The following is a 16,338-nucleotide window of genomic DNA, read 5'->3' on the forward strand; positions in this document are numbered from 1 at the left end:
GGCTTCATATTCACCTTCACTTAGAGTCTCTATGTCACCATTCTCCATAGTGATCATGACCTTGGTGTTCTTGCACTCGAAGGACTTGTGGCCTTGGGTGCCACACTTGAAGCAAGTGACATTGGAGGGTCCCGTAGAGGCCTTAGAGGAGGCGGTGGAGGATACCGTTTGCTTCATGCGACTTTGTATGGAAGGTTGCTTGGAAGGTGTAGAGGATGCGGATGGCTTGGCACTTGTTGTAGGAGTTGATGTAGCAAGCTTGGAGGCGAAGTATTGCTTGGACTTGGAGTACTTGATGTCCTCATTCACTTGACGCTCGGCCTTGGAAGCTTGGTGAACCAACTCAACCATGTTGGAGTATTGTTGGAACTCCACAATCTTCTTGATGGGGTAGTTGAGGCCATTGAAGAACCTAGCGATGGTTTGGTTCTCGGACTCTTGGATGTTTGCTCTCATCATGGTTAACTCCATCTCCTTGAAGAATTCCTCAACGGTCTTGGTGCCTTGCTTCAACTTTTGTAGCTTGTTGAAGAGATCGGTCTTGTAGTGTGTAGGGACAAAGCGGGCTTGCATCTCCTCCTTCATGTCTTCCCAAGTATCAATTGGAGGATCACCCTTTTCTTCCCTAAGAGTGACAACTTGTTCCCACCAAGTGTTGGCATAATCTTCAAACTCGAGGGAGGCCATGGCTACTTTCTTGGCACCGGAGTAGTTATGGATGCGGAAGATCTTGTCAACCTTGAGTGCCCATGAGAGGTAGGCCTCGGCGTCGTCTTCACCCTTGAATTTGGGCATGTTGAACTTGAGCTTTCCATACATATTCTCTTCATCTTCCATGTTGCGGCGGCGAGGACGGATGCCTTCATCTCTTGCGACTTGAGGAGGTGGAGGAGGTCTTCCACGACCAACCATAGCATTGGGTTGGCGTTGTAGGTGAACACTAGCTTCACTTGGCTCATGTTGAGGATGTTGTTGCGGGTCTTGGCGAGGTTGTTGGCGTTGCCCAATTATGGCCCTCTCATCTTGATCATGTTGTGGTTGCCCTCGGCCCCTTTGGTCATGGCGAGGATGATTCCGGAGATCACGCCTTGGTTGCTCTTGACGACCTTGGGCGGGAGCATCACCATGAGGCGCCATGTTGTGGTGGCCGTTGTCTTGGGGATGGTCGTCATACCCATGGTGGGCATGGCGAGCCGCTTGATGACGATCTTGGTGAGGAGCTTGTTCTTGTGGAGGTCGTTCATGAGGACGAGCATGGCGATGGAATTCACCTCTCCTTGAGTTAGAGCGAGAGTCTTCTTGACGAGCATGTGGTCGATGAGGACGAGGATGGTCTTCATGCCTTGAGGAGGAGCTTGATGACGAACGGTGGCCATGAGAATAGTAATCTTGTGACGAGCTTGATGATGAAGAAGTAGAGCGGTGTCGGCGGTGACGACCCAAGTTGGTGATGGCGCGCTCGAGGTTATCCATGCGTCGCTCCATGTTCGCATCATTGGCCGCCATTTGGCCATTCAAGTTGTCCGTAGCTTCACGGAGGAGAGCCAAGTCTTGGTTCACCGTGGAGAAGTTGTGAGCCACTTCTTCATATTGTTCGTCGATGCGAGTCTCGAAGAGTGATAGTTGCTCCTTGAACTCTTGGCGTTGAGTCCATAGGTTGTGTTGAGTAGCCAACCTCTCGGTGTTCCGAAGGACTTCTCCATCCCTTGTTTCATCTCCGCTCCTCTCCATGATGAAAGAACAAGAACTATGTTGTGTATGTTAGTGGAAGGAGACTACCTCGCACTCTTACCAAGGTAAGATAGTATTGAGGCAATCAACCAAGCCGAAAGTAAGATCAAGTGTATCGGGGACACACGCAAAACCACACGCAAAAGCTAGCAAATATGGTGTTAGGCGAGTGTTGTGGAAAGCCAAAAGACAAATCCAAGATTAAGTATGTTGTTAAAAGTGGATGAGGTCCAAAAATCCAAATGTCAAAGTGCGATCACTATAAACACGGAAAAATGTGGAACTCACACACGAGATAAGCGGGGTTAGTGCAACCAAGGAACGAGCGGAAAAGTGTATGAAGCCCGAAAGCAAGGTTGCTCGGTGTCACACTAACACAAGGAGAGGCAAAGCTTTGGTTGCAACATGAGAGACAACAAGATTCACACGCGGCCTCTCTTCTCCTATCTCTCTTTGCTTAAAAGCTTTTTCTCTCTTGTATATGGTGGCACTTGCACTCGTTTTTATCTTTGGTGGCTTTTGTGGACACTTTTGTATGTATGGGCGTATGGATGTATGGTGCTACTTGCACTCTTTTTGTGTTTTTGGGGCTTTTTCACGCACTATGTTAGCGTTAGCCTCGCTTTTGCTATCTTGCCACACGAGTGTTTGCTTGGGTGCCTTACTCAACGCGACACACACACCTCACAATGCGGGGCCACGTGCAATGTCTCGCAACACTAGAGAAGCAATGCTCGATGGGATAGATCGCAAAAGGAAGAGGGGTTACAAGGTGGAAGCTGCAAGTTATACCTGCCATGGTGGTGGTGGTGGTGGTGGTGGTGGTGGTGGAGATCGCCGGATGTCGAGGTCGAAGAAGGCGTTGCGTCACCCGGTCGGGGGCCCGGTTGGACCGGCTCCTGGACCGGCTCGGCCGGTTGTGTGGCCGGTTGACCGGCGTCTGGACCGGACCGGCCGGTCTCAGAGTCTTGCTGACCGGCTGCTCAACCGGATTGCTCGGGATTGAGCTTTCTCTCTCCTGTTCTTCACGAAAATCATGCCAAATCGACCAAATCGAAGGGAAACGATGGAATTGGAGGCTAAAAGTTGGGGAAATAGTAGATCAAGCACAACAACACCAGATCCACGGACCAAAACCACTCAAAACTCAACCAAATCACAGATCGGTCAAAAGGCACTTTAGGGCTATTTTTTGGAAAATTTTCTAGAAACGAAATCGGGTGGGTGGAGGGTCAAATCCGCGGGAACCAAAGGCTGCTGATACCATATGATGTGGTCTAAGACCCCGTGTGTGGCCCGATCTTGCGGATTGACTTCGAAACCAAGCGGGAGAGATGGGAAAACGCGAGGGGGACGAAGAACACGATGAACTCCGAGACTCACGCACGCACACCAACCCGATACACCCGATGCTTACCTCCGTGGCTCGATGGACCACGCCAATAGAATCTCCGTGGAAGAGGCACGAGGCAGAATTCCCGGAGAGAGATTGGGATTGGAGAGGATGAGCTTGGGGAGGGAGAGAGAGTAACAAGTACTAGAATCTCACTCCACAAGTTCAAAGTCAACAACCAAGGTGCCTTGATTACAGAGGGATGATACCCAAGGGAGACTAAGCTCAAAGGTAGGTTTGAGTTCTAAACAAGTCTGAAGAGTAAAGGAGGGGTCCCAGCTACTTAAATAGGCAAGCACAGCCAGCAAGGGCGAACAGGTACGCGAATGGATAAGTCAAGGCAGTTTGGTGGGGTATTCCCGCCGGATCCGGTTGGGCGTCCGGTCAGACCGGGCCTGGGACCGGGCTGTCCGGTCAGGGGTCCGGTCTGACCGGGCCTGTGACCGGGCTGTCCGGCCCTGGGTCCGGTCGACCGGTCGCCAACCGGGCTTCTGCGAAGAATCCGGTCCTGGGTCCGGTCGTCGTCCGGTACGAGGGAGCTGGCCCGGTTTGCGTCCGGTTGACCGGGTCTCTGACCGGGGCGTCCGGTCGTGGGGCCGGTCTGACCGGGTCCTGGACCGGCCAGCGTCCTTTTCTTCCTTGGCGCTCTTCGGGCGACGTCGGCTTCGGCTCCATGTTCATCTCCAGGTTCTGCTGCTCCTCTCCTTCCCTTGACCATGACGTCTCATCCTCTCCGGGGCCTTGGTGTTCCATGTACCTAATCACACAAAGTGTCTCGGCATGAGGTAGCATTCCATCCAATGGGGTATCTAGGTCGAGGGTAGTGAGGAGCGAGTTCACCTTGTCATGTATTGCTTTGGCTCGAGCCCGAGTCATGGGTCCACTTGGGGGACTTGTTGGACTTGGTGAGGAGGTGTCCGAAGGCCACCCCGCATCACCCGGAGCATCGCTGCCCAATAGGGCGCCATATAGAACGAATCCCGAAGAGACGAAGGAGATACAGAAGCAAGTACAAGCGCTACTCGACAAAGGTTATATCCGCATAAGCCTTAGTCCTTGTGCTGTTCCTGTTATTCTTGTTCCTAAGAAAGATGGTACATGGCGTATGTGCGTAGATTGTAGAGCGATAAACAACATTACTATTCGATATCGTCATCCTATTCCCCGTTTAGAGGATATGCTAGATGAATTGAGTGGTGCTGCTGTTTTCACTAAAATTGATTTGCGTAGTGGTTATCATCAAATTAGGATGAAAGAAGGGGATGAGTGGAAAACCGCCTTTAAAACAAAATTTGGTTTATATGAGTGGTTAGTAATGCCTTTTGGTTTAACTAATGCACCTAGCACTTTCATGAGACTGATGAACCATGTTTTGCGTGATTTTATTGGCAAGTTTGTGGTTGTGTATTTTGATGACATATTAATCTACAGCCGCAATGAATCTGATCATATTATACATATTCGACATGTTTTGCAAGTGTTGCGTGATAGTAAACTCTATGGTAATCTTGAGAAGTGCACATTTTGCAAAGATAAGGTCATATTTCTGGGTTATGTTGTCTCTAAGCATGGAGTAGAAGTAGATGTGTCTAAAATTGAAGCTATTCAAAATTGGCCTACTCCCATGAATGTGAGTCAAGTTAGAAGTTTTCATGGTCTAGCTGGGTTTTATCGCCGTTTTGTGCCCAATTTTTCTACTATTGCTGCACCTTTGAATGAATTGACTAAAAAGGGTGTTGCTTTTGAGTGGGGCGTTGCCCAAGATCATGCTTTTGATGAACTGAAACGATTGTTAACTTCTGCACCGTTGCTTGCACTTCCTGATTTCAATAAGCAATTTGAGATTGAATGTGATGCTAGTGGTATTGGAATTGGTGGTGTGTTGATGCAAGAGGGTCGCCCAATTGCATATTTTTCTGAGAAATTATCTGGTGCTAAGTTGAACTATCCAATATATGATAAAGAATTGTATGCTTTAATTCGAGTTCTTGAGGTTTGGCAACATTACTTGTGGCCAAAAGAATTTATCATATATTCTGATCATGAAGCTTTGAAATATCTGAAAGCACAATCTACTTTGCATAGGCGTCTTGCTAAGTGGGTTGAGTTCATTGAGTCTTTTCCGTACATTATTAAGCATAAGAAGGGAAAAGATAATATTGTTGCTGATGCTCTATCTAGGAAAACTATGTTGTTAACTCATCTTGATGTTAAAATTCCTGGATTAGAGGTGTTATGTGATTTATATGCGACTGATCATGATTTTGCTGAACCGTACCGCTTGTGTGTTATTGGTAAAGCATGGGAAAAATATCACATACACGATGGGTTCTTGTTTAGAGCTAACAAACTATGTGTTCCAGAATCGTCTGTGCGTTTGCTCTTATTGCAGGAATCTCATGCTGGAGGTTTAATGGGTCACTTTGGGCGTGAGAAGACGCTACTCATGCTCGCTGATCATTTCTATTGGCCAAAGATGAGGCGGGACGTGGACAGGTATGTGAAGAGGTGCATTACTTGCAACAAGTCCAAGTCCAAGCTGAAGCCTCACGGTTTGTATACTCCTTTACCGGCACCTACTACACCATGGGAAGATATTAGTATGGATTTTGTGTTGGGTTTGCCGCGTACTAAGAGAGGCCATGATTCTATATTTGTGGTAGTGGATAGGTTTTCTAAGATGTCACACTTTATTGCCTGCCACAAGAGCGACGATGCGTCGCATATTGCTAACCTGTTTTTCAGGGAGATTGTACGTCTACATGGAGTCCCGAAGACTATTGTTTCTGATCGTGACGTGAAGTTTATGAGCTACTTCTGGAAGACGCTTTGGAGAAAGCTGGGGACAAAGCTACTATTCAGTACTACTTGTCATCCCCAAACTGATGGTCAAACTGAGGTGGTGAATCGAACCTTGTCACAACTGTTGAGATCCATGATCAAGAAGAACCTGAAGGAGTGGGAAGAGTGTTTGCCGCATGTGGAGTTTGCTTACAACAGGGCGGTACACTCTACCACGGAGCTGTGTCCTTTTGAGGTGGTGTATGGTTTCAAACCCATTACTCCACTTGATTTGTTGCCTTTGCCCATACATGAGAGAGTCAATATGGAGGCATCCAAGAGGGCAGATTTTGTGAAGAAAATCCATGTGAAGACTAAAGAGTTGATCGAGAAGAAAGGCAAGAGCAATGCTGCACGGAAGAACAAGAAGCGCAAGGAGATGTTGTTCAAGCCTGGTGATTTGGTCTGGGTACATTTTCGCAAGGATAGGTTCCCAACGCTGAGGAAGTCTAAGTTGAAGCCACGGGGTGCTGGTCCTTACAAAGTGCTTGCCAAGATCAATGATAATGCATACTCAATAGATCTTCCAGAGGATGAGTTTGGTGTCAGTAATTCTTTCAATGTTGCTGATTTGACACCATATGACGGAGAAGACCTTGGAGCGTCGGGGTCGACGCCTTTTGAAGGGGGGGGGGAGATGATGAGGACATCCCTACTTCACCACTACCTCCGTCATTGACAAATGAAGATGAACCTGCTGTGAAGCTCAAGTCCAATGAAGTTCGGATTGGACCAATTACAAGGGCTCGTGCGAAGCTACTTAAACAACAGGTGAACTTGTTTCTAAACGATACTTTGATTGATGAGAACTTTATACTGCCTAAGTCCTATTACTTGTGTATCATCAGGTATCAAGAGGAGACAAGCATCGCACGAGGAGGAGAGGAGCAGCTGGACATGAGCTGGACATGAAGATATCTCATGGACGCGCGAGGGAGGAGCGGGAGGCATGCGCGAGAGGAGAAGAAGAAGTCCAGGCCGGTCCAGAACCCGGTCAGACCGGCCCCCAGACCGGCCAGCCCGGTCCCTGGCCCGGTCAACCGGCCGCCAACCGGACGCCAACCGGACGGAGCTCTCAGAGCCGGACGGAAACCGGAAACCTCGCAGATTTCCGGTTGCCGACCGGTTGACCGGACCACAGACCGGACCGCCCGGTCCACAGCCCGGTCGACCGGACCCCAGACCGGACATGTCCGAGTCTGTCTCGACCAGATCTATTCTGGGTCGGTTTTACTTGTATCTTTTCGACCAGAACTCGTCCCGGACGCCTATATAAGTGCCTTGGACGACCCCCTAGCTGCTTGAGACCACGTTTAAGATAAACCCTAGTTCACAGTTGTTTGCTTAGCAAAACTATTGTTCCCCAACTCTCCAATTCGTTGCGATCTGGAGTTTTATGCTACTGAAAGTTTGTGTGATCTGCTGTTCCAGTGGGATTAGAAGATTGCAATCTACCGCTTCGTGGTCGGCGGCTACGTGCGCAAGTGTGTGGAGTTGCGAATATCTTGCAGGGTTGAGAGCTGTTGCATTGGCATCAGGAATCAATCGAGAGACTTCGTCGGCGTCATACAAGTTATCCTCCTCATCATCATCGATTTCATCCGCTGCTACCATCACGTGTTCATCACCACCCGTCGCTTACTGAGAAGATCGGGCAACCCCTTATCAGAGCTCTCGGAAGCTCAAGGTAACGAGAACTACACGTGTGCATTTTACGATTGGTACATATTCTGATTTTGTGGATTGTGATGTTGTACCTATGCAAGCTTGTTCTTTGTTACTTGGTAGACCTTGGCAATTTGATAGAGAATCTGTTCATAATGGTAAAACTAATCAGTATTCTCTTATGCATGATGGAAAGAAAATTGGTCTCAAACATATGACTCCTGAACAAATACTAAAAGATGATCTTGCTAGAGCTAGTAGAGTAAAAAACGAGGAGACACTTAAGAGTGAGAATCAGATTGTTGCTGCAGATTTTGTGCCACATAAGATTAATACTAAATCTGATTCAAACCATGCTACTGAAATTCGTTTGAAAAATCCTTGTTTGCTTGCTAGCAAATCTGATATTGCTGAACTTGATGTGAACACTACTCAATGCTATGCTATTATTTGCAAAGAAGTTCTGTTTTCATTTGAGGATATGCCTCCTTCTTTGCCACCTGCGGTTGCTAACCTTTTGCAGGAGTTCATTGATGTGTTCCCACAAGATGTACCACCTGGACTACCACCTATCCGTGGGATAGAACACCAGATTGACTTGATTCCAGGTGCTTCGCTGCCCAACCGTGCGCCATATCGTACCAATCCTGAAGAGACCAAAGAGATTCAGCGACAAATTCAGGTTCTCCAAGATAAAGGTTACATTCGTGAGTCTCTTAGCCCATGTGCTGTTCCTATTATCTTGGTACCTAAGAAGGATGGTTCTTCACGCCTGTGTACTGATTGTAGATCTATTAATAATATTACCATTCGTTACCGTCATCCTATACCTTGTTTAGATGATATGTTTGATGAATTGAGTGGTTCTATTATGTTCTCTAAAGTTGATTTGCGTAGTGGTTACCACCAGATTCGTATGCAATTAGGAGATGAATGGAAAACAGCGTTTAAAACTAAGTTCGGTTTATATGAGTGGTTAGTAATGCCTTTTGGTTTAACTAATGCACCTAGTACTTTCATGAGACTGATGAACGAAGTTTTACGTGCTTTTATTGGACGTTTTGTGGTGGTATACTTTGATGATATTCTGATTTATAGCAAATCTTTGGAGGAACATTTGGATCATTTACGTGCTGTTTTCAATGCTTTACGTGATGCACGTTTGTATGGTAATCTTGAGAAGTGCACCTTTTGCACCAATCGAGTTGCGTTTCTTGGCTATGTTGTTACTGCGCAGGGAATTGAAGTTGATCCAGCCAAGATTGAGGCAATTGAGAATTGGCCGCAGCCAAAGACGGTCACACAAGTGAGGAGTTTTCTTGGCCTCGCTGGTTTCTATAGGCGCTTTGTGAAAGATTTTGGATCCATTGCTGCGCCGCTGAATGAGCTTACAAAGAAGGATGTGCCCTTTGTGTGGGGCGATGCACAACAAGACGCCTTCATGATACTGAAAGATAAGTTAACACATGCTCCATTACTCCAACTTCCTGATTTCAATAAGACTTTTGAGCTTGAATGTGATGCTAGTGGAATTGGTTTAGGAGGTGTGTTATTACAAGAGGGCAAACCTGTTGCATATTTTAGTGAGAAATTGAGTGGGCCTAGTCTGAATTATTCTACTTATGATAAAGAATTATATGCGCTGGTTCGGACATTAGAAAATTGGCAACATTATTTATGGCCTAAAGAATTTGTTATACATTCTGATCATGAATCTTTGAAGCATATTCGTAGTCAAGCTAAGTTGAATCGTCGCCATGCAAAGTGGGTAGAATTTATTGAGTCTTTTCCTTATGTTATCAAACACAAAAAGGGTAAAGATAATGTTATTGCTGATGCTTTGTCGCGCCGTTATACCATGCTATCTCAACTTGACTTCAAGATTTTTGGATTGGAAACTATAAAGGAACAATACTTGCATGATGCTGATTTTAAAGATGTGTTGCTGAATTGTAAAGATGGTAGAACATGGAACAAATTCGTCCTCAATGATGGATTTGTGTTCCGTGCTAACAAGCTATGCATCCCAGATAGTTCCGTTCGTCTTTTGTTGTTGCAGGAGGCGCATGGAGGAGGATTGATGGGTCACTTTGGTGTGAAGAAGACGGAGGATGTACTTGCTGCACACTTCTTTTGGCCACGTATGCGTCGAGATGTTGAGAGATTTGTGGCACGCTGCACTACATGTCAAAAAGCTAAGTCTCGACTTAATCCACATGGTTTATATATGCCTCTTCCTGTTCCTAGTGTACCTTGGGAGGATATTTCTATGGATTTCGTTTTGGGTTTGCCTCGTACACAGAAGGGGAGGGATAGTATCTTTGTTGTTGTGGATAGGTTTTCTAAGATGGCACACTTTATTCCATGTCACAAAACTGATGATGCTACACATGTCGCTGATTTGTTCTTTCGCGAAATTGTGCGTTTACATGGTGTGCCAAATACTATTGTTTCTGATCGTGATACTAAGTTTCTTAGCCACTTTTGGAGATGTTTATGGGCTAAGTTGGGGACTAAATTGCTGTTTAGTACTACATGTCATCCCCAAACTGATGGACAAACTGAAGTAGTAAATAGAACATTGTCTACTATGCTGCGGACTGTTTTGAAGAAGAACTTAAAATTGTGGGAAGAATGTTTACCTCATATTGAATTTGCTTACAATCGTTCGCTGCATTCTACTACTAAGATGTGCCCTTTTGAGATTGTGTATGGTTTTGTTCCACGTGCACCTATTGATTTATTGCCTTTACCATCTTCGGTGCAAAATGATTTGGATGCTACACAACGAGCTGAATTGATATTAAAATTGCATGAGACTACTAAAGACAACATCGAACGCATGAATGCTAAGTATAAAATTGCTGGGGATAGAGGAAGAAAGCATGTTGTGTTTGATGTTGGTGATCTTGTTTGGTTGCATTTGCGCAAAGATCGTTTTCCTGCATTGCGCAAGTCTAAGCTCATGCCACGTGCTGCTGGTCCATTTAAGGTGTTAGAGAAAATAAATGATAATGCATATAAACTTGAGCTTCCTGCAGAATTGGGTCCGGTTAGTCCTACATTTAACATTGCAGATTTGAAGCCTTACTTTGGTGAAGAAGATGAGATCGCGTCGAGGACGACTTCAATTCAAGAAGGGGAGCATGATGAGGACATCCCATCTATTGATACAACCGCTGTACCTACAGCCACACAAATTCAAGGACCAATCACTCGAGCTCGTGCTAAACAACTTAACTATCAGGTACTTTCGTTTCTTGGAACTATTCCTCACATACATGAGAATATGATGCTGCCTAAATCAGATGTGTTTGTTACTCTTAGGAATGATGGATCTAGCATGGATGAGAGGGACAAGCATTGGAGCATGATCATACATGGAGGAGATGGCAGCAAACATGTGAGCATTGAAGAAGACGCTGCGAGTGGAGATTTCAGAACTTTGAAGCCACCATAATTGGAGATGAAGACATGGACGAAATATAGAGTTCTCCACTTCATAATTTCGTCCACATGAGTCCATGGTGCTGCGACACCATTAGTTTTGGGCCAGGCCCATGTAATTTTCGCAGGATTTAAGTCAGCCACTTTTTAGAGTCCGTATTGAAGGGGGAAAGGCCTTCTAGGGTTTGGTTCGGCCACCATATGCATGGCTGGCCGAAACCCCACCTTTTCCTCCTTTAAATACCCCCATAGCCGTCACATTTAGACTCGGATTTTGATTAGACTAAAAGTTAGCCAATTGCTGCAACTACGTGTACTTCTTTTGAGGCCAACGCCCAGAACAAGACCGACTATTCGGAATCCCACCATTATCAATCAAGCTTTCATCTTTATCCGCAATATTCTGATTGCATCTTTAGTTCTTGCTTGTTCTCGATTTCAGGCAGGAATTAAGACCCTTGCTGGTCAGGCTGATCGTGCTCCCGCAAGATCAGTAACTCCCGGAGATTGTCCTAGCGATTGCATTGGCGCACGAGCTTTGCACGTGTAGTCGGATCGTCAAGCACGAACTCCACCAACAAATCGATCTATCTTCATCTCATCGAAAGATCGGACACCTTTGTCCTATCATCGAGTCTCTTCCGGGCGGATTCTATTGGCACGGTCCATCGAGCCGTGAGGGTAAGCATCGATTGTATCGGGTTGGTGTGCGTGGTTCTTCGTGTGTTCTTCGCGTTCTTCGTGTTCTTCCGCCTCTCCCCCTCTTTCCCCTTTGATTCCTTGGGTCATTCGCGAGATCGGGCCACAATCGGGGTCTTAGACCACATCATATGGTATCAGCAGCCTTTGGTTACCGCGATTTTGACCCTCCACCCACCCGATTTCGTTTCTAGAAAATTTTCCAAAAAAAATAGCCCTAAATTGCCTTTGGACGGATCTGTGATTTGGTTGACTTTTGAGTGGTTTTGCTCCGTGGATCTGGTGTTGTTGTGCTTGATCTACTATTTCCCCAACTTTTAGCCTCCAATTCCATCGTTTCCCTTCGTTTTGGCCGATTTGGTTTTGGTTTGGGGAAGAACAGGAGAGAGAAAGCTCCAAATCGACGAACCCGGTTTCAAACCCGGTCAACCGGCCCCCAGACCGGACCGTCCGGCGCAGAACCCGATCAACCGGCCGCAAAACCGGAGCAGCCGGTTCAGAAGCCGGTCAACCGGCCCTCAGACCGGAGCAGCCGGCGCCACACCCGGTCCGACCGGACCACCGACCGGGCACACGTCTTCGACATCGTCTAACACCACCGCCGACCACCACCACCACCACCATCTCCACCATCGCAGGTATAACTTGCAGTAACCCTTGTAGCCCTCTTCTTTTTGCGATCTATCCCACGAGCGAAGCTTCCGAGTGTTGCGAAACATCGCACGAGGTCCCGACCGTGAGGGTGTGCGTTGTGTGAGTAAAGCTCATAAGTGGTGCTCGTGAGTGGCCAGCAAAAGAGTAAGAGCATAGTGTGCTAGTGAAAAAAAAAAAGAAAAAAAAAGCAAAGTGCAAAGTGCCACCGATACAAAAAGAGTGAAAAGCTTTTAAGCAAGCAAGAGAGATAGAGAAGAGAGACCTCGTGCGAATCTTGGTGTTTCTAATCTATGCAACCTAGCTTCGATCTCTTCTTGCGTTAGTGTGACATTGAGCACCCTTGCTTAGGGGTTTTTCATTTTTCCGCTCGTTCCTTGGTTGCACTAACCCCGTTCATCCCGTGTGTGAGTTCCACATTTTTCCGTGTTTATAGTGATCGCCACTTTGACACTTGGATTTTTGGACCTTACCCACTCTTAACAACATACTCGATTTTGGATTTCGTCTTTTGGCTTTCCACCATCCACTCCTAACACCATATTTGCTAGCTTTTGCGTGTGCCTTTGTGTGTGTCCCGATACAATTGGTCTTACTTTCGGCTTGGTTGATTGCCTCAATACTATCTTACCACGGTAAGAGTGAGAGGTAGTCTACTTCCACTAACATCCACAACATAGTTCTTGTCTTGTGATCATGGATAGGCACGGAGACCAAGCAAAGGAGGATGAGGTCCTACACCCCTCCGAGAGGTTGGCCACCCAACACAACCTATGGGTGCAACGCCAAGAGTTCAAGGACCAACTCAATTTGTTCGAGACACGCATCGACCAACAATATGAAGAAGTGGCTCACAACTTCGGCCAAGTGAACCAAGATATGAATCTTCTTCGTGAAGCTACGGACAACTTGCATGACCAAGTGACGGCCAATGATGCAAACATGGAGCGGCGCATGGATAGCCTCGAGCGCGCCATCAACAACTTGGGACGCCGACATCGACATCGCTCCACTTCCTCATCGTCATCGACTACCTCACATGATGACTACTCCCATGATCACCATTCGTCCTCAAGCTCCGACTCAAGGCATGGAGATCATCATCGCTCTCGTCGACCGCACGCTCGTCATGATGATTCTCGCTCCAACTCAAGGCGCGGAGAGTTCCATCGCCATGCTCGTCCTCATGAACGTCCGCAACAAGAACAAGCTCTTCACCAAGATCGTCATCAAGCGGCTCGCCATGCCCACCATGGGCATGACGACCAACCCCAAGACAACGTCCTCCACAACATGGACTCGGCACCTCATCGTCAAGCCCATGTGGATGCTCAAGACCAAGGTCATCAAGATCCACCAAGGCGTGACCTCCGGAACCATCCTCGCCATGACCAAAGGGGCCGAGGACAACCTCAACAAGATCAAGATGAGAGAGCCAACATTGGGCAACGTCAACAACCTCGTCAAGATCCGCAACAACATCCTCAACATGAGCCAAGTGAAGCTAGTGTTCACCTCCAACGCCAACCCAATGCTATGGTTGGTCGTGGAAGACCTCCTCTACCACCTCAAGTCGCAAGAGATGAAGGCATCCGTCCTCGCCGAAGGAACATGGAAGATGAAGAGAATATGTATGGAAAGCTCAAGTTCAACATGCCCAAGTTCAAGGGTGAAGACGATGCCGAGGCCTACCTCTCATGGGCACTCAAGGTTGACAAGATCGTCCGCATACACAACTACTCCGGTGCCAAGAAAGTAGCCATGGCCTCCCTCGAGTTTGAAGATTATGCCAACACTTGGTGGGAACAAGTTGTCACTCTTAGGGAAGAAAAGGGTGATCCTCCCATTGATACTTGGGAAGACATGAAGGAGGAGATGCAAGCCCGCTTTGTCCCTACACACTACAAGACCGATCTCTTCAACAAGCTACAAAAGTTGAAGCAAGGCACCAAGACCGTTGAGGAATTCTTCAAGGAGATGGAGTTAACCATGATGCGAGCAAACATCCAAGAGTCCGAGAACCAAACCATCGCTAGGTTCTTCAATGGCCTCAACTACCCCATCAAGAGAATTGTGGAGTTCCAACAATACTCCAACATGGTTGAGTTGGTTCACCAAGCTTCCAAGGCCGAACGTCAAGTGAATGAGGACATCAAGTACTCGAAGTCCAAGCAATACTTCGCCTCCAAGCTTGCCACATCAACTCCTACAACAAGTGTCAAGCCAACCGCATCCTCTACACCTTCCAAGCAACCTTCTATCCAAAGTCGCATGAAGCAAACGGTGTCATCCACCGCCTCCTCCAATTCTTCTACGGGACCCTCCAATGTCACTTGCTTCAAGTGTGGCACCCAAGGCCACAAGTCCTTTGAGTGCAAGAACACCAAGGTCATGATCACTATGGAGAATGGTGACATAGAGACTCTAAGTGAAGGTGAATATGAAGCCCTAGTGCAAGCCGCCGTTGCTAATGAGGAAGAGTATGATGAAGAAAGTGGAGAAGACCCCCTCTTATGCACACATGATCCAAGCCCTTCTCTTGTGGTAACTCGAGTGCTCACCACTCAACCCCAAGCTATGGAAGACCAAAGATGCAACATCTTCCAAACGCGTGCCGGCATTGATGCAGCCCCACCCAAGGTCGACACTACATCAAGACCGACAAGCCCTCCTCGTGGTCCAATGACACGAGCTCGAGCCCAAGCACTACGCCAAGAGGTGAATTCACTCCTCTCTACCTATGACTTTGACACCCCCTTGGATGGCTTGCTACTTCATGCGAATACCCTATGCTCAATCAGGTACATCGGCCAAGACACAAGCCATGGAGACCAAGACGTTGGAGAGAGAGCTGGAAACGATGAAGATGGAGCTACAGCGCCCAGGCCGGAACTTCCGCCCCCCAGGACCGGAACTTCCGGCCAGATTCCTCCAAGATGCTCCCAAGATGCCCTCCAGCGCGCAGGAAAAAGCATCAGACCGGAACTTCCGCCCCGAGGGACCGGAACTTCCGCCCGGTCGGAACTTCCGCCCAAGTTCCGCCCAAGTTCCGAAAGTCCGTCAAATCGCTCCTGGATGTTACTGCAAGGAAACGGGCTAATTTCGGAACTTGGCCGGAACTTGGCCGGAACTTCCGGCCAGGCCGGAACTTCCGGCCCCCAGGACCGGAACTTCCGCCCCTGACCGGAACTTCCGCCCAAGATGACCGGAACTTCCGCCACCGCGAACTTCAGCACAACAGCACTTTTCAGCATGTAACTTAACTCTTCGCCCCCTACCTATAAATAGCCTAGTTGGCTCAGATCTGAGATTAGACTTGATTTGAAAGAAAACCTGAGCTTAGCTCACCCTTGTGGGAACCTTACCTAGATCTATGATCTTGTATCGCCACCCGGGCTCCTATCGACTCGTGAAGATCTCTTTGGTGACTTCTACCGTTTGTTTGATCTTTTGCTTGCACTTCTACCTATTTGGTCTTTTGCTTGCACTTCCATCAAACCTTCCGGTCTTTTCACCCTTCTAGATCTCCCGAGCTTCGATTAGTCGATCTCTTTGCGGGACTTCTACCGGAAGGTCTTTTCCTGCAATCTCTATCGAGTTGGTGTTTCGAGCCAACGAGGGAAAACTCGAATTGTGTGCGTGTGTGTGTTGTATCCCCGCGTTTCCCCCACGTGTTCATCGCGTTCATCCACCATCCCCCACGAACCCCTTCAAATCCGTGAAGATCGGGCACATCACTGGGCTTAGCCCTTATCATATGGTATCTGAGCAAAGGTTGCCACGGATTTGACCCTCCGATTCCACCAATTTCGCCCAAAAAATTCCCCAAAAAATAGCTAGAATTTGGATCTGAAGATTTGTTACGTTTTTTTTTGTGGTTTTGGTCCAATAGAAACTTGTCTTTGGTGTTG

Source organism: Lolium perenne, chromosome 5 (assembly GCF_019359855.2).
Source record: "Lolium perenne isolate Kyuss_39 chromosome 5, Kyuss_2.0, whole genome shotgun sequence".
In the NCBI taxonomy this organism is placed as follows: domain Eukaryota; kingdom Viridiplantae; phylum Streptophyta; class Magnoliopsida; order Poales; family Poaceae; genus Lolium; species Lolium perenne.